Source organism: Elephantulus edwardii, unplaced genomic scaffold, assembly GCF_000299155.1.
Source record: "Elephantulus edwardii isolate Elephantulus edwardi_28Jun2011 unplaced genomic scaffold, EleEdw1.0 scaffold00023, whole genome shotgun sequence".
Taxonomy (NCBI): domain Eukaryota; kingdom Metazoa; phylum Chordata; class Mammalia; order Macroscelidea; family Macroscelididae; genus Elephantulus; species Elephantulus edwardii.
Window position 1 is genome coordinate 7,584,438 of NW_006399773.1, and position 17,027 is coordinate 7,601,464.

Sequence of the window (17,027 nt, forward strand, 5' to 3'; positions counted from 1 at the left end):
TGTCAGAGACAGTGCGATTGGCACAGGACAGAGCGGAGTTTAGGGCTGTTGTACATAGGGTCGCTATGAGTCGCAAGCGACTCGATGGCACATAATGACAACAACAACAACAACATATATGGATGTATTTACACTTTTTTAAACCCTTCTATTTCAGTAAGCTATTTTCTTTTTAAAAAAATAATTTTAATGAACATTTATAGAGATTTTGGATTTCCATTCATTCTTTGCTGCACTTCTCTCCTCGCCCATCCCTCCTCCCCCAAGCCCATTCGCTCCTCTCTTTCAAAAGTAAAAGAAACACTCCTTCCCTGGTACACAATCTCCCCGTACCCCTCCCACCACCCTCAGTAAGCTATTTTCCAATAAGCATCTCTGGGTTTTTTTCTTGAGAGAAAATACAATAACTCAATGTGTTTGAATAGTTGAAAACTTTCCAATTTCAACTTATTTAAGGAAAATCTATTACACTAACCTAAGTCCAAATCAGTGTCCTAACAGAGCAACATGGTGAGCATTCTGTCAGCTTTAAAAAATAATGATGAGGAGAGTAGGGAGATAAACACAATATCTCAATTCCTTAAACGTAACATTGAGGGAATTTTAAATTCATAAGCTCCTACAGATATTACGTTGCTTGAAAATATTTATGTGAATATTATAGTGTCCAGGTTTCATGATAAGTAGTTACTGAAAAGCTGAATTGCACCTCTAGACAGTTTTCGGCATGTGACTGCATTAATCTTGATGATTCCAGGACTGTATTAATCCTTCTACTCTTCTCAGCAAAAATAAGAAATGTGTCATCGTCAAAACAAGCCTCTAAACAGGGTAACATGCGTTTGAAAACATACTGACATAAATGAGAAAGAGCACACACACAAAAATGAACCTTAGTAGAACACCAAGATTTATTGTGGCAGAATGAGAAGTTAAGGCAGCTGGAGAAATGAGGTGCCCTTTGCCTGTTTGTGTAAATAAAACATTGTTCTACAGAATTCATTTGGTAGAGTTGATTCAGGCTTAGAAATTAGTACCTCATGCCAATGGCCACTATATAGGAACTCTTTATCTTTGCAATATATTTTATAGACTTCTCTCTTATTTAAAAACCTGGTTAAGCTTTAATGAAATACATAAATCTAACAAGCAGAGTATCAATATATTTCTCAAGCTGTTTGACCTTGGAATATTAAAAAAAAACCCACAGCATATATTGAATTAACTTGAAAGAAATCACCAACTAAGTAATGTGTCTGATCTTACATTAATGAACTTTAGAGTATTTCTAGACAGTTCATATGTAGTATTATGAGAAATTATATACTTATCTACATAATTTATTGTACTTAAGTAGTATTCATTTTTACTTTCTTTACTTTCAAATAGTCTACTTTTCAGACAAAAAACCAAGTCATTGTAATTTAGACCAAATATTAAGAATGGCTGTATTGTATTAAAAAAATGTACCTTAAGTTTACATTATAGAAAGATTTTTGATGTTCAACTTATATTGCTTGAATAATTCTTAAATGTTTACTGACTATATGGCAAGCACTTTTATAAAATGACATCTAGGTTTCTTCGTCTCAGTTCTGAGTCTTTGCAGCTTTCCGTACTACAGGACAAGATACCACCTGACTCTCACTCTACTCAAAATTGCAGCGATATTCGAGCTTAATTTTGCAATCACTGTGCCCCTTCATTTCATTGGACATCTTTTTTGCTTCCTCTCTACTTTTTGAAATGTAAACTAATCCTCCTAGGATTGGTCTCTACTGATAACACAGCCAAAGTAAGGGAAATAGAGTTTTTATTTTCGCTTATAAGGATCATTCTGACAGCACTTCTTCCAAGACAGATGTTTATTTGTCTAGCAATCCATAATATAGTCAATATTCTTCACCAACACCATAATTCAAATGTGTCGATTATTCTTTGATCTTCCTTATTCATTGGACAGCTTTTGCATAAAGATGAGGCGATTGAAAATACTACAGTTTTGGTGAAGAGCTAAGTCTTCAAAGTAACATCTTTCTTTTTTTTTAAGATTTCTGAATTTGGGATGTGAAATTTAACAAGAGAATCTTTACTCTTATGATGTCTCAGATTTAGTAGAGGATGACTGACTATTAACAAATAACACTGATATATCAGATGACAAAAGATTATTGAGAAAAAGAAAGCATATTTCTCTGATAAAATAATATTTAAATGGCAACTTTAAATGTCATTTGAAAAAGAACATGAAAAACATTAGTCCCATAAAATACACACAGACATCCAAATGTAGGCACAAATCCATTGCAAAAATTCCAACAGTTGGTTCTAATATAAGTTGCAAGTCTAATTTTTTTGTTTGTTTAGGTTTCATTATTATTGCCTTTTATGATCAAGATCTTTATGAATCCAGTAATTATCTGTCTTTGAGGTTGTAAGTATTGCTCATAAACTTTCAAATAACAGTGACATTAGCAAAGTATCCACTGCCACCTTCCACATAGTATTTATTCCTATGATGTTAAAAGTTATAAAAAAATGGAAAATCTTAAGAGCAGCTCCTCGTAACTGTAATATATTGTAAACTGGGTGCACATATTGTCAAATCCTTGACCACTAAGTCAATTCCAATTCTAGCTCATCTCTAAGACAGAAGAGAGCTGCTCTTTAGAGTCCTCAAGTCTGCATTTCTTTTAATTACATCGTTTCACTTCATAGTGGTCAGTGGGTTCAAACTGCTAACTGTGCAGTGAGCAGCTGTGGTTTGCAGTTTAGAACTTAATCCAACAGGGTTTTCCACATGTAATTACATGGATCAAGAATTTTATTCCGTGAACAAATTGGGGAGAGAATCAAAGGGATCACAAATTCAGTTTCAAAAATATTTTAAATTATTTTTTCACATGCATTTTGGACAAAATGAAATGTTAGAGTGAAATTCTTAAGATAACAACATAGCTTAATATTCTATTAACCAATGAAACAAACATTTTGAGATTTCCTTTTTCTTAACAGAATCCTACAAGCTGACATGAATTGTTAACTATGTCTTGGCTATAGTCAAGTATTCAATATAAAAGTCAAACATACATTTTCTTGTTGTTGTTGATTGCAATTGAATCAAGCAAGACTCATAGCAACTCTATGAACAAAAGACCTGAAGCCTTTCTATAACTGTTGTCACTTCTCCAAGTTTATAGTGTTTCCAGAGGCATGTGGTTTAAGTAGTAGATGCTACTCCTGCTCTTAAACTGGGAGTTCCACTAAACACTGTCCATATTATGGCATTTGACACCTCAATGCCACAAAGTTCAGCATCACAGCAAACCCAAATTACCTCAATACAGACAGAAGAGTACTGTATGATTTAGAAGAATGGTCTTCCAAAATACAATAACATGAGGCCTAGGGCCTGTAGCCAGAGGACCTAACAGACTTAAATACAAAGCCCTCTAGGAGGTCTTGTTGACTCTAAACAAAAGGCATAAATAAAAAAATAACCTAATATTCCACATGACCCTCAACCAAACCAAGAGAGCCTATCTTACCGAATCAGAGTAATAAATAATATTAAGCCCAAACCCAGTGTTATCAACTTGGTTCTGACACATGAGAATCCCCAGTCAGATTTCTGAGCCCGACAATGTCCATCGGAGCAAACTGCCTCATTTATCTCTCACAAAGTCGTTCGTGGATTTCAATCTTGATTAGCAGCCCAGCACAGAAGGTTTTATTCCATTAGAGTTTATGTGTGCTTGTTAAACAGCAATGTCCAAGTTGATATTGAAGGAGCCTTCATGTGTTTAATATTATTTATTATCAATATTTTCCAAATAATTCATTTTCTCTGTTATGTTTTCTTTGAGTTAAATAATTCATTGTGCAGTGTTTGAAATCAATCCTGGCTAATCCAATAAAAATAGAGTTTAAATTAACACAATCTTATACTGAGAGAGTATAAAGCTTATTCCTGATTGCTTAGTATCTTTCTTCTTCACCTATGCATTTTGACAAAGCTCCTGAAATGGTTCAGTGTTGCTCGATTATCTTTGGTACAGTGAAGCTGTGTGGTCCCTTTATCTTCCAATTCTTTCTGCATCATTCAATATTTTTCCCATAAAATCCTTCAGTTTTACAAGGCAAGAAGTTGTTCTTCAGTTCTTTTAGCTTGAGAAGTATCAAGTACGTTCTTCCCTTTTCATTTTCCAACTCCAGCTTTTGGCACATTTTATATCAATACTTTGCTTTGTCTCCTGGCACTACCTTTTGATAACTTCTGTTTAGTTCTTCCCTTTCAGTATTTCTTTTTATTTCTTTTGACCTTTTTACTTTTTAGTGACTAGTGAAAATTGCAGAATTTCTTCTGAGATAAATTTAGTCATTACCTTCATTCTTTCTTTGTAATGATATTTTGTTTGTTTGTTTTCTTCATGGATGATATACTAATTTTCATCCTACAACTCCACTCGTCTTCTATGGTTAGTTCTTAAGATGGCTTATTTTCAGTTAGAATAGACTCAAGGTTTCATTTTGTCTCCTGTAGATTATAAAGTAATATATTTTAAAGGACTAATGGTAGGATGGACTATCTCTTATGCTATTTACTGCCTCTGAAAATCACTGGAGTGTCGGCTATGTCAGTCCTGACTTGATAGTACTTAGCAACGGCTCTAAAGGTTGAAGTTCAAGTTGCACTGAAGGAACTGCAAAAAAAAAAAAAAAAGACCCCCAAAATAGAAGGAATATCAACAGAGGTGTTTTAACGAACAAATGCTGCCATAATTATGCTCACTAGACTATGCTAGTATATTGGAAAAATAACGACCTGGTCCACTGACTGGAAGAGATTCATTTTTTCCATTCCCGAAAAAGGTGATCCAGCAGGATGTAGACATTATCAGACAAAATCTTTAATATCACAATAAGGTGTCATTTTGATGAGGAAAAAATTTAAAAAGGGATGGAAAAGTATATTGCCATGTACTACCAGACATTCAAGTTGGATTCAGAGGAGGCTGTTGTATGAAGGGTATCATTATTCATATTAAATGGATCACATTTAAGTAGATAATCAGAAATATATTTATTTGTATTTTATTGACTCTGCAAAGACATTTAACCATATGTTTAAGAATAAATATACATAACATTGAGAAGAGTGAGACTTCCAGATCATTTAATTGTGTTTACAGAAAACTTATACAGAGATAAAAAAAGCCTTTGATGGCACAGAACTGAAGAACACTGCATCGTTTAAAAACAGAAAAAGTATGTTTCATGATTGCATCTTTTAATCTAGATTTATTTAATATATGATCTAAGCAAAATATCCAAGAAGCTTGCCTTTATGGAAACAAGTATGGTGGTATTATTTGTGGAAGACTCATCAATAACATGAGTTATCGAGATGATAGAACCTTCCTTGCAGAAAGTGATAAAAACTTGAAGTACTTACTGCAGATGATCAATGACTACAGACTTCAATATGGATTACATCTCAACATCAAGAAAAAAAATACAATCCACATCACTGGGCCAATAGGATCTAGAAGGAGAAAAAAATAAAGTCAACAATTTCTTACATTTTTATCAGTTCTACAGTCAACATTTATGATAGCAGCAGATATCAAAAAACATGTTAAATTGGTAAATTTTGTTATCAAAGATCTCTCCAAAGTGCTAAACAGAAAGGATATTAATTAAAAGACTAAGGTTCACCTGACTTAAGCCAGGATATTTGAAATTGCATTGTACACACCCAAGTGTTGGACAATGAATAAAGCTGACAGAATAATCAATCCTTTTAAACCATGGTGTTGGTTCAGAGTACTGAAATTCTTAAAGACTGCCCAGAATATAAACAGATTGTCTTGAAATAGATGCAACCAGCATGTCCCTAAGAAGCAAGGTCAATGAATTTCTGTTTCACATACTGAGCTTTCAAGCAACCATTCTTTGGAAAAAGACATTGAACTGAGAAATGTAGAGTGTCAGCAAGAGAGGATGACCATTTTTTTTAAATACATTTTTAAATGTATTCATTATTTACATCATCATTTACTTTATTATAATCATTCATATACATCATTTCACTCATTTACTTTTTGTTTTATAAAGTCAGTTCTGTATATTGTGTTTTGTTGTTGTTGTTGTTGTTAAGTGTCATCGAGTCGTAGGTGACTCATAGCAACCTTATAAACGAAATACCTGAACAGTTGAATAACTTACATCCTTTCTCTAGGTTCATAGAGTTTCCGGAGGCAAGCTACTTCAGAAGTGGAGGCCACTCCTGCTTCCAAGCTTGTTTTAATCGGGTAGCTCTACCAAACACTATCCACCATGGGTAACCATTATAACATTTGACCCATCAATGTAATATTCTAATTTAGATAATTAATTTTAGCGATTTATTATGTTTATGTCCTCAAGTTCCCATTGCACCTTGCCTATTCCTTCACTCACACAAATATCTGCTACCCTAGTGATTTCCTTTTTCTTTTTCCACATGCCTTCTCCACCTCTATTTACTAATTACAACAGGCAGAGTACAGTGTCTCCATCTCCATTTTTTTCTAGGTTGGTCCTCCCTTGCCTTTCCCCTTGTGGTGTTTTCTGTCTATTCATTCCATTTCTATTGTCTTCCTCCACACTCCCCGAGGAGTTACCGTCTTATTTTCACATTAGTTGTCTTATGTAGTATTTGTCGGATTTAATTAATTTAATATAGCACTTTATAGCCTTTCTTATGTTGCATTGTACTTTATGAACACTTCGTTGTTTTTTAGTGCTGCATAGTATTTTATTAGTATTTCACAGCATTTCATTAGGGAGCTTTGATGCCATAATAGTAAGAAGCTATTCTGCAATCTCAAGGGAACATGGTGCGAAACTGCCGGCTGCTCCTTGAGAAAAGGATGGGCAATTTCATCCAACGCAGTCTACTGCCTCTGATTTAGTGCTGCTTGGTATTTTATTGTGTCCTTATATCAGACTGATGGGCACAGGAATTGTGTCCATTTTCTTGCTGTTGGGGATAACACTGCTATGAACATAGTTGCACATATCTCAGTTGTGTCTTTTAATATTTTTGCTCATTTTGTAATTTGGTTATTAGCCTTTTTCTTTGGGAGGCCTTGCAGTACTCTGTAAGCTTAAGCCATGTGACCCTTGTCTGAAACGTCATTGGCAAATGTCTGGGGGAGGGATTCTCAGTCGATATTTTGTTTTAATCCTAATGGAAAAAAATTTTGGGTACACACAGAGATTTGCTTTTTAGAAGGTCTCTTTTGTCAGTTTTACATTGTGTGGTTCTCAAGCTCTATTTGCAAATCTATGCTGTAAGATAGACTTCTTCCAAGTTTCTTCCTAGTTTGTCTTTCATGATCTTTTTTGACAGCAAGCAATAAATACTAGAGAAGATGCAGAGAAATTGGATCTCTTCTACATTGCTGGTGGGATTATAAAATGGTACAACCCCATGGAAGATAATTTGGCATTTCATTAAAAAAACTAAACATTGAAATCCCTTATGACCCAGCCATTCAACTGCTGGGAATATACTCTAAGGAAATCATAGCTTAGAAAGCCAATAAACACAAAAAGAAATGTTAAAAATCACTGGAAATCTGAGAGATGCAAATCAAAACAAAAATAAAATAACATCCCACCCCAGCAGTAGTACCAAAGTTTAATAGGAGTCTTGTTGTTGATGTTATGTGCTGTCGAGTCTCTTGCGACTCATAGTGACCCTATGTACAACAGCCCTAAACTCTGCTCTGTCCCTTGCCAATCTTATTGTCTCCAATTCGCTCATTGAGGGTCTACCTCTCCTGCTGAGTTTCTTCACCATCCCAAGCAAGATGTCCCTCTCTAAGGAGTGGTGCCTCCTTGCAACATGTACAAAGTATGTCAGATGAAACTTCAGGATCCTTGCCTTCAAGGAGCAGCCTGGTTTAACCATCTCTAGAATAAACCTGTTCATTTTCTTAGCAGTCCGTAGTATATTTAATACTCTTCTCTAAAACCACAGCTCAAAGATGTCAATTGTCCTACTATTATATCTAGTCATTGTCCAGCTTTCTGATGTGTAGCAAGTGATTGCAAAGACCGTGAACTGTATCATGTGCACCTTAGTCTCCAGAGTGATATTGTTGCTCTTCAGTACTTTGGAAAGGTCTCTAACAGCATATTTTTCCATTGAAATACATGTTTTAATTTCCTAGCTTTTGGTGCCAAGAGTGTTGATTGTGGAGCCAAGTAAACTAAAGTTGTTAACAATCTCAATCTCTTCACCAACATAATATTAGAAAATAAAATCTAGACAATTAATTTTATTTCTAGAAGTTTGTGGGGGTTAGCAAAATTAGAGGATATAATATCAATCAACACAAAATTATTTCTATTTCTACAGTCAGACAATAAACAATAGGGCACAACATAGGTTAGTCCAGATAGAAAGACTGCTTACCTTTCTCCTATTGAACAGTTAGTGGATTCAAATCATATACTTCTGTGTTGTCAGCATAAAATATTGAAGCTGCCCATGATTTCATCTTACTGGGATCCACAAACACCACCACTGGTACCAGCAAACAGGATATCAGGAGACATTGCAGTGGTTAAGTCTTTGGTCAAGGTCCTCTCCAAATTTCTGAGGGGAAATTATGTCAGTGTGAAGACTAAGGATATTTCATTCAGGCTATGGTCTTTTAAATCACTTGATAATAAAAAGGATGACAGAAGAAGAATTGATGTCTTTGAGCTGTGGTATTGAAGAGAATAGTGAATACCATGTGGACTGCCAAGAGAACAAACAGATATGGCTTGAAGAAAATTAAGCTGGAATACTTCTTGGAGGCAAAGAAGGAAAAGCTTTGTCTTACGCTTTTTTGGGGCATGTCAGGAAAGACGAGTTCTTGTAGAGGGACAGAATGCTTGGAAAGGTAAGGTAAAAGGGAAGACCTTTGATGAGATGCATTGACACAGTGACTGCAGCAATTTGCTCAAATATGTCAGCGATGATGAGGATAGCACAAGACAGGTTAGGATGCAGGTCTGTTGTTCATAGAGTCACTATGAGTCTTCTCAACTTGGTGACACCTAACAACAATCCCACGCTTATACATTTTTTGGTATCAATCATACCTTACATTCCTCAGTGACTGTGCTACTTAGACTTCTTTCCTCTGTTCAAGCTAGCACACTCAAATAATAATAATTAACATGTAGAATAAGTGAGATGCAAATATTTTCATATATTGTCCATTATTTTAAACTTTCTGAGAAAAATAGCATCTATCTAATATCCATACCTTTTCAATCTATATAAAGAACAGTTTATCTGGGAGGCTGGCCTCTATGAGGAGAAGTGTGGCATCAGGATTGGTGGAAGACTTATCAACAACCTGTGCTATGCAGATTACACAGCCCTGCTTGCTGAAACTGAGGAGGACCTGAAATGCTTGCTGCAGAAGGCCAAGGACTGCAGCCTTCTATATGGACTGAAACACAATATCTAGAAAACAAAGATTCTCACCACTAGGCCGATTGGCAGCATCATGAGAGATGGTGACAAAATTGAGATTGTTAACACCTTTCGTTTGCTTGGCTCCACTGCTCTCTTACTGTTCTTGGCACCAGCACCCAGGAAGTGAAAAGATTAACTGCATTGGGCAAGTTGGCTGTCAGGGAAATCTCTGGAGTACTGAAGAGCAATGGTATCAGTCTGGAGATGAAAGTGTGCCTGATACAGGTCATGGTCTTTGCAATCACTTGCTAAACATTAGAGAGCTGGACAATGACTAGGGATGATAGGAGAATTGATACCTTTGAACCATGATGCTGGATAAGAGTACTGAATATATCATGGACTGCTAAGAGAAGAAACAGGTTCATCCTGGCGAGGGTGAAACCAGGCTGCTTTTTGGAAGCAAGGATGCTGAAGCTTCATCTGACATACTTTGGGCATTTTGCAAGGTGGAACCAGTCCTTGGAGAGGGACATCGTTCTTGGGAGGGTTGAGGTCCAGCTCTGGATAGGAAGACCTCAATGAGGTGGATGGATTCAGTGACTGAGGTGATGGGGGTGGGTATGTCGGAGACAGTGATGTTGGCACAAGATATAGCAGAGTTTAGGGATACATAGGGTTGCTATGAGTTGCAGTCAAATAGACAGCATATAACAACAACAACAACAACAACAACAACAATGTCAATTTATAGAATTGAGAATCATTAAAAAGCAAGTATTATTTATAAAAAGGAGAATAAAAGCTAATAGAGCTCATGTTACGAAAATCTTTGTAGTGTTAATTCATTAAAGCAAAATTGTTTCTTTCTATTCTCAGCACAAATGGTGTATAGTTACCAACAAAGAAATGGGTTCCAAAGTTTGGGAGCCATCATCGTTGTGGCCAGCAGTCATTATGGAAACTAATATAGAAGATTTGAAGTATCATTACTTATGTTTCAAAAATAACAACTGGGATTCTTAATATACATGGGAGCATATTATGTACTCAGTGGAATTTTATTTGTGGAGAACCATGTTGGGAAAATTAACTAATTATGGTTATTGGTTTCTATTGACTTCATTTTCAAAAAATAATAAGAAACATTTTGCCCCATAAGGATATCTCTTTCTAAAACAGAGAAGATTGAGAAATTGTGGCTCCCTACCCAATGATGATTAATGACAAAAGAAGAGACTCCCAGAGGGAAGTTTCAAGTATCATCATTTAGAAAGAAAATACCCTTTTCTTCCAGAGATCAAAATTAAGATATAATCAGGAAATAGTTCACCTTCCACGGGGAAGGGTCCCTAACAAATTCTGAAGTAATTGCTGAGTATTTCTCTGTTCCAAAATATGTTTCTTTATTTTCATTACTAATCCTTAATTGTCTTTTCGATACTATTTGAGACAAGGGAAATAGATAGTTTCAATAGTAGTAAAGATAAGAAGACTTATCCTCTTTTAGGAAAGAGACAATTTGGTAAAACAGAGGATCATTGAAAAGGGGAAAATAACCCAAAAAAACCAATAAACCTAGGTGAAGTGTTAGCTGTAATAGTCACATCAATGTATTCAAATACACCAATGATAATTCAGAAAGTGCACGACTTGGCAATATTTTATTCTGTTATAAACAAGTTCACTGAATGAGAGCTGACCTGATTACAGCTGACAATTCCCAACAATTCTGTGCTCCACATTGAACATTAAGGTATAACAAGACATTCATTTGAATACTTGCTATTGATTCCCTGTTTACTTTGGCATTATGACATTACACACTGTTTCTCTTTAAACTTATTTCAGAATAAATAATTTTCAATCTTTGTCTATTTGCCTCTATTAATGCTATTGAAAAGAATATCTTTCATTCTTGTAATCATGTCAATATTACTGTTTAAAGGGATTTCATTCTTTATTACATGTCAAGGGAACATAAAATGGAATTAAGTTATTTAAGGGATTTACAAGGAAATGTGAAAATATTGCATAATTCATGTCTATGTTTATAATGTTAGTAAAGGACATTCAATACATGTTTAAATAATAAATATTTTTAAAAATAACTTTTTCCTTCCAATAATAATAAATGATTATTTTTCAGTTATATTTAGTCTGTGTTTCTCATTAGCTAGGTAATTAATTTAGGAGATAATTCCTTAGGTCTCTCATTCTCGCATGTTATGAGAGGTGAAATACAGAATAACAACAGAAACAAATTAGGAGATTTCTCAAGGAACATTATGTGATGATTTTAATAAAAATTACTAAACAATTTAAAAACAATATTTAAATTAATTTCATTACAAAACTTAGCTTGTTTCACTCTCTCATCCCATAAGTATTAAAAAGTATACAAATATTCATTACTTAGCACAGATGACTCTAATCAACAGCCTGGAGAATATTTAAGCTTCAGAGTTAATTATAATAAGATTTCAATATGGGTAGGTTTATATTATTATTTCATCAATTATAAAACCACGTAGGAAAACAGGCTTATCAAGAATAACCTTATGGTATTAACAAAATAATCATAGTTATAGTCTATTTGATAAATTTTGAGATTGTCTCCAAAATTTGCACTCCCAAGGACTCTAAGTGGCAAAGAGAATCTATACTCAGCTGGTAACCAAAATAAGTTGACAAATCTAACTCATCCTGTGACACCCTTGAAGAATCAGACTTGACAATCTGACTTCATAACAATAACAGTCAACCTTAATCTCTATCAAATGGGTCTGTCCAAATGAACATCTAAACAAATGAATACTAAATGGTGAACAATTCATACATAAATAAATGTTTATATTCTCTCCTCTTCATATACATTTGTAAATGCATGTGTGCTATATAACTCTTTCTTAATCATTACAATCATATGAAGTATTATCATTACTCTTTATATGATTATTAAGGAGCTTTGGTGGCCTAGTTGTAAGAATCTGGGCTGGAATCCCAATGGCACACAGTTCAAATTTACCAGCCGCTTTGCAGGGAGAATGGGCGATCTCTTCCTGTACTATTTACTGCCTCTGAAAACCCACTGGAAGGTTAGATATGAATTGGCTCAACTCTACAGCAGACAACAATAACAATTGCTTAAAAACTAATGTACAGAAAGCTGTATTACTTTACAGGGAGCTCTGAAGACGTGTATAACCTTGAGTATTATTATTTGTTCCTGTTATTGCAGCACTTGTCTATCAATGTACTGTACTGGTGTAGCTTGTAAGGTGTTCTAATGCTGGAATGTATGCATTAGGGTCAGGATATTTTAGAGGTATTTGTTGAATGGATTTTCCCAGCTGCAAGCTGGAGAATCAATTTCTACATTTAACACAGAATTTAAAATGTTGTATCTATCACCACAGGGAATTCTACTGGCCTATTTTTAGAGAGTTACCTTTTTAAAGCAAAGCCCTCTGGGTGCTCAAATCCACCAGAGATGTGGATGATCTCCATCCATGTGATTTACAACCTCCAGAAGTCCAGCTGAAAGGTCAACTATGAGTGGGCTTCAAATTTATAGCAATGAGTTTTTACTAAATATGACATCTCTTCCTGTAGAATGTCTCTACATGGCTTGTACTTCACTGAGCATGAGAATCTCATTAAATAGAGAATGCGAAGACAAAGACAATTTTTATTATTATCAATCAAGGAAGTCAGTCATAACACATCAAAGAATGATATAGATCATACACATAAATCTTTAAAAGTTATGAGCCTGTTATTTTCCCACTTTGTCCCTTTTTATAGTGGATAGAGATATTTAAAAGTGATGTTTATATGTTTTTTAAAAAAAATTATCATAGCTACAGTGTACTGAAAAAATACTATCCTTCAGGTTTTTAATAGGGAGATAGGTTTTTAATAGGGAGTAAGGGAACAGTGAGTAAGAAACCAATAGATTGAAAATTAAGGTAGGGAGGAGAATTAGAAAAAAAAAAGACCTTTATTCACAGGATTTGTGAAGAAGAAGAAAAAGTTATAGGATGAGGACGCTCAGTATAGTTTCTGGACATTTAGAATTCACAGCATTCTTGCAGATTTTCCATATTCTCAAAAGAAGACCTGAATTTTCTTTTAATCTTAAAAAAGATATTTGCATGGCTTTTTTTAATAGCATCCTATATAATCTTTTAATATATTGGGGGGGATAGCTAAATATATATACAAGTGTTTTTTTAAAGCTTCCTTTGACATTTAACTTAGTATATCATTCATCACTTTGTGGTAATAATAATGTGATAAGTGGCTTGGAGGAAAACTTTGGTAGGGAGATATTTCTTTTGCTAATAAAGTATTTTTGTAATATTAGCCCAGGTTTTCTATGGAGGGAAAACATGTTCAGTAGAATAAGGAGGAAAAAGAGGAATTGCAATTCAGGACTCAGGAAAATAGACTGCAGTGAAACATCTCTGCTTTGATGTTTTAGGTGAATTGCAGAAATCTGTGCCATACCATACTAGCTCTTTCCCTCACTATCAACATAAAGGAGTTACAGATTTAGAATACTCTTAATTTAATTTTATTTAGTGGAAGTTAATTCACTGCTGAATTTATACCTACCTTTTTAGTGGTCTTGAAAAGAGGCCACTTTGAGAGAATTTGTATCTCTGTAATGTTTGACTGACCATGTCATGGCTATGGAAACGTTTGATCAATAAATTATTGCAAGATGCTAAATAGTGCCTGGTTTTTATTTTTCCAGTTTTTCTTAAATTAAAAAAAATGTTTAAAGTGTAAAATATTTAAAAGATAAGACCTATGTTAATTTAAAATAAATTACTGAATTAGAATGACAATTCCTTTACTAGAAAAGTGAGGTTATTTTCTAGTTTCATATGGATATGTGAAATATACATAAGAATAATACTTAGAATTTTATGTTCAACTTAATCTCATGGAAAGCTTTACAAAGGAAACCTAAGGAGTTTTTCTTTCTCATTAAGAAAGTTGAGATAGATTACCTGAAGAGAGAGTATTGGTTTTTAAGTCCGAGTACTAGTACACGTCTTTTTTTTTTCTTTCTATCAATCCGTTATTATTTTTTTAATCCCTTATTATTTTATGTTGCTGTTGCTGTTGTTAGAGGCTGTCCAACAACCCTAAAACCGTGAGTGTCATATTTTCTATCCTTAGCTAATTTTGCATTTCATAATTATGTGTTAAGTATTAAGTTGTTCTATGACTACCCAAGAATTCTAAATTTTGTTATTACAAAAACTTCCTCAACACATTTTTCACCCTAGATAACTTTTTTCAACATTTATGAGTCTATTTCAAGACAAAACAAAATCTTGTTGTATATATATCTATATATCTGTCAAGAAATTCTGTAAAAGTTTCCTTCTTCATGCTATTTCTCCTCTAAAAATGTTTGGAGGATAACACTTAAAGAGTAAATAAAAATATAACATCCCTGACATACTCCTTTCTATGAGTCATGTAGTCTTCCCTTGCTTTATTAAGAGAACAGTTTCCTGTTCTAGGTGTAGGTTTTGCAGGAGCACAAGAAAGTATTCTGAGATCTCCATTATTCTCAGTGTTAACCACAATTTGTTGTGATCCACATAGTCAAATGCCTTTGCATAGTTGATAAAATGCAAGTAGATCCTTCTGGTATTCCCTGAGTTCAACCAAGATTCTAGGGATCAGGAATGTATCCTGTCTCCATATCTTTTCAGTATATATGCAGATCAGATAATTCAGGAGGCTGGGCTTTATGAGAAGGAATGTGGCATCAGGATTGGAGCAAGATTCATCAACAACCTAAATTATGCAGATACCATAACCTTGCTTGCTGAAACTGAGGTGAGCCTGAATTGCTTGCTGCAGAAGGTCAAGGACTGTAGTCTTCAAAATGGATTGAAGTTCAATGTCAAGAAGATAAAGATTCTCACCACTGGGCCAATTGGCAGCACCATGATGAAAGAAGAGATTGAGGTTATTAGTGATTATAGCTTGCTCAGATCCACAATCTACACTCTTGGCACTAGCAATCAGGAAATCAAAAGACAAATTGCATTAGTTAAATCTACTGCCAGGGACCTTTCCAGAGTACTGAAAAGCAAGGATGTCAGTCTAGAGACTAAGGTGCACCTCATCCAGTCAATGTTTCATCATAATTAGTTGCTGTGCATCAGAGAGCTGAATAATGACTAAGAATGAAGAAAGAAGAATTGACACCTTTAAGTTGTGGTGCTGGAGAAGAGTCTTGAACATACCATAGACTGCCAAGAAAAAAAATATGTCTGTGTTGGAGAGGGTGAAACAAAGTTTCTCCTTGGACGCTATGATTTTGAAGACTCTCTTACATTCTCTGGGCATGTAGTCAGGAGGTTCCAACCCTTGGAGAAGGACATGATGCTTGGAAGGGTTGAGGGACAGTGCAGGAGAGGAAGACCCTGGATAAGATGAATTGATATAGTGAGTAGGGCAATGGGCGTGTCAGAGTCAGTGAGACTGGCTCAGGACAGGGCTGGCTTCAGAGGTATTGTACATATGATTGCTGTGAGACATGCATGATGCAGTGGCACATAACAATAACCAAAATCCATCTGACACCAACAATGATAACTATAGAGGTACAGCCTTATTCTAAACCTATCTTGTATTTCTGACAGTTCTCTGTCAATATTCATTGCAAATACCTCTTATTAAAAAAAAAAAAACAAAATCCAAATCACAAACAGTGACTATACACATGGACCTCACCTGATGAAATACATAGGAATCAGATTGTTTACATCTGTTGAAAGGATATTTGGAAAAGCTCAATTCCAACTCTTAAACCAGGCCATGTGCTGACTATGGAACTATTCATGTACAAGTTTAAAAGCTAAAGAAAATGAAAACAAATCTACAAGCGTAATATCTAACCTCTAGTATCACCTATCTGAACTAAAAATAACATCTAAATAACAGGTTTGAGACACTGAACACTAATGAACAAAGACCAAATAAGCTATGGAATGATATAAAGGGTATCTTCCCTGAAGAAAGCAAAAGGTCACTTCAGAGGAGGAAGAAAAGACCAAAATGAATGTCAGAAGATATTCTGAATATTGCACTAGAATGTTGAGAAGCCAAAACAAACAAAAGAAATGAAAGAAGTTAAACAGTTAAAGATTTCAAAGAACACCAAATGAAGACAAAGCAAAGTATTATGAAGTCAGAAAATCAAAAAAGGAAGAACTCACTTGACATTTCTCAAGCTGAAGTAATAGAAGAACAAATTAAAACTTCAAATAGAAATGCTGAAGTATGCTGTGGGCAGAATTTTTGAATGATCCTGAAAGTATTAAAAAAAGATGGAAGAAATATACAGTCACTGTACCAAAAATAATTGGCTAACACAAAGCTATATCATGAAGTAGCAAATGAGCAAAAATAAATGGCAATTAAAGAGGAAGGAAGGTCAAACTGATCTGAAGGAATTGGCAAAAAAAAAAAAAATAAGGTCCTTGGAACTGATGGGATACCAATTGACATATTTCAACTAAAAATG